Here is a 2,438-nt window from a genome sequence, read left to right as displayed (position 1 = left end):
TGATCCTTTTGTATTTTGGAAAGTAGAGTTGCACAAAGATCTCTAGCTATGTATTTAAGGACAATATCTTTTGTATATGTTAGTTATGAGACTCTAGATATAAGAGTGTTATTCAGTTTCGGTAAAGTCGTATTGTTTGATTCTAATTTATATTTTGAAAATATATTTGTTGTAAAGTTTGGTAATACCGAAAACCGAAATACCGAATTTGGTAAAAATAATTAATAACCGAAAGTTTTGGTTGGTAATTGGTAAGTCAATTTCAAAACCGAAAGCTTTGGTTTTGAAGTTGGTAATGCCCATAACTGATTCGAACCGACCGAGTGGCAGGCCTAGTTAAACCCCTCATTCACACCATGCATGTAAATTAATCAATAGTACAAGTGGTGCAGTCTCTTATTTCACTCCTCCTTTGTTACACAAATAATTAAGTAATGATGAGATGCTTAATTTCACTATGTGAAACTTGTTTGGAGGGCAGCTAAACAAGTTCTCTGTGCACCACCAATAACACTACTGTTGGAAATTATGGTGTGGTTGTGGGGAGATCCTCTCCTGAGCTCTTTTATACCTGAGCTACCTAAGCTTTTCATGGTAAGCCGCCATGTGTCCAAAAACCCATCTAACGGTTCCTATATTTTATTATAATTATTGCATAATTTGCAGCTTAATCCTACGGCTGAAATTGAATCAAACTACTTCCATTCCTTATCTTCTTCTTCTGCCCGATTTCATTCTCACTCTTCCATCTCAATCTTCTTATTTTTCCAGCTTTCAATCTAAAAGGACAAATTGCAATGAGCTCTTGGATATCATATTTAGGAAGGGAATTTCTTAGAAGTTTTAGCAAAGATGCTTGATCAATTCCTCAAGAACACCCACTCTGGCAAGTACCAATAAAACCCGGGAACACTGAAGCTTTTCTCTCCTCGTATTTCAAACTTTCTGGGCATCAATGAGTTCTGAGTTTTCATGGCATCTGGGCATTTCTTCAAATTATGGATAATTTTTTTTTTTTTGGGTAACTGGGGGTGATTTGAGGAATTGAATTAATTTGGGCTCAAGGTTTTGAAAGGTCAGAATCTTTCTTCCTCAATTACACCATTTGGGTATGGGAAGCAAAATCTGAAGTTCAATGATTTTTGGGTAAAGGAAAATCTAAAATTTATCATGTGTGCCCGTGATGATTGAAAAATCTGAACTTTTTGGGTAAAGGCAAACACAGAGTGATAAGTCATGAGACCAAACTTCAAGTCCAGTGAAACAAACTGTTGAGTTGAATTTGAATGTATTGGAAGCAAGGTTCTAAAAATCACTAGACGCTAGTCGGGCGGAGACCAAGGGCCTAGGCGGTGTCTAGGCGGTTTTTATTTTTTTATATTTATTTAATTCTATAATAATAAGTAATAGTACTAAAACCACTATTAAATAACACCTAATATTAGTTATTTATAACTATCCAAACCCTATCTTATAAAAAAATTAAAAAATTGGAATAGTTAAGGCCAAACCTGATCTAGTGGTCAAATAAAGTTGAATGTGGAGTACTCCACATCTCTTCCGATTTCTTTTTTTTTTTTTTTTTGTTAACAAGGTTCACGTGTTTGTTCAACTGTCTTCATCTTCGTCTTCTACCTCCAGTATCTCTCTCTCTCTTCTACCTCCAGTCTCTCTCCCCCTATCTCCCCGACTCTTCTTCACTTTTAGATTGTAGTGAGTCATCTTATCTCCTCTCTCCTTTCTCAATCTTTCTTGCTCTCTTCGATTATGAAATTAATCAATAGCAATTTAGAAGATGAAGATGGTGGTCGATCTATGGAGGAGAGAATGATAGACCTCCGACCTTTTGAGAACCAGCGTCGAAAACATTCGTCTGAGTTTCCAGAAAAAAAAAAAATGAAGCAGCGTCTAGCGCCCAGACCGCCTAGTCGCTTTCCAGCCCGCCCAGGCGCCCGCCTAAGCTCCGAACGATTTGTCTCATCGCCTACCCCATAATCGGGGCGGTCAGGGTGCGCCTAGCGCCTAGTTGGCCGCCCAGGCCGCCTTTTAGAACATTGATTGGAAGGTGGAGAGAGAGATAAGCATGTCGAAGAAGAGTCCTTTGTGCACAAATGTTTCGAAAAAATTACAGGAATTGGGTACTAAGAGTACCGAGAATCAGAGTAATTGTCTTGGTGGTGTGGAAATGAAAGAACCAAATCTGGAAAAAAGAAGAAGATAGAGATAAAAGTGAGAGAGAGAGAACAAGTGAAACCGTGAAAGAAGAAGTTGAGCAATAACAGTTTCCCTATTTCAGCCGTTTACATGTGTTATTAAACACGTGGCAGTTTAGGATGGAAAGCTTAGGTAGCTTAGGTAAATAAGCAGCTCAGGAGAGGATCATCTCCCGTGGTTGTGGGACCTCTTTCTCGGGTCACCACAGTGATCCGAGAGGAGGG

This window comes from Rosa chinensis, chromosome 7, assembly GCF_002994745.2.
Source record: "Rosa chinensis cultivar Old Blush chromosome 7, RchiOBHm-V2, whole genome shotgun sequence".
Lineage (NCBI taxonomy): Eukaryota > Viridiplantae > Streptophyta > Magnoliopsida > Rosales > Rosaceae > Rosa > Rosa chinensis.
The sequence above is the reverse complement of the archived record's forward strand: the minus strand, read 5'-3'. Positions refer to the sequence as shown.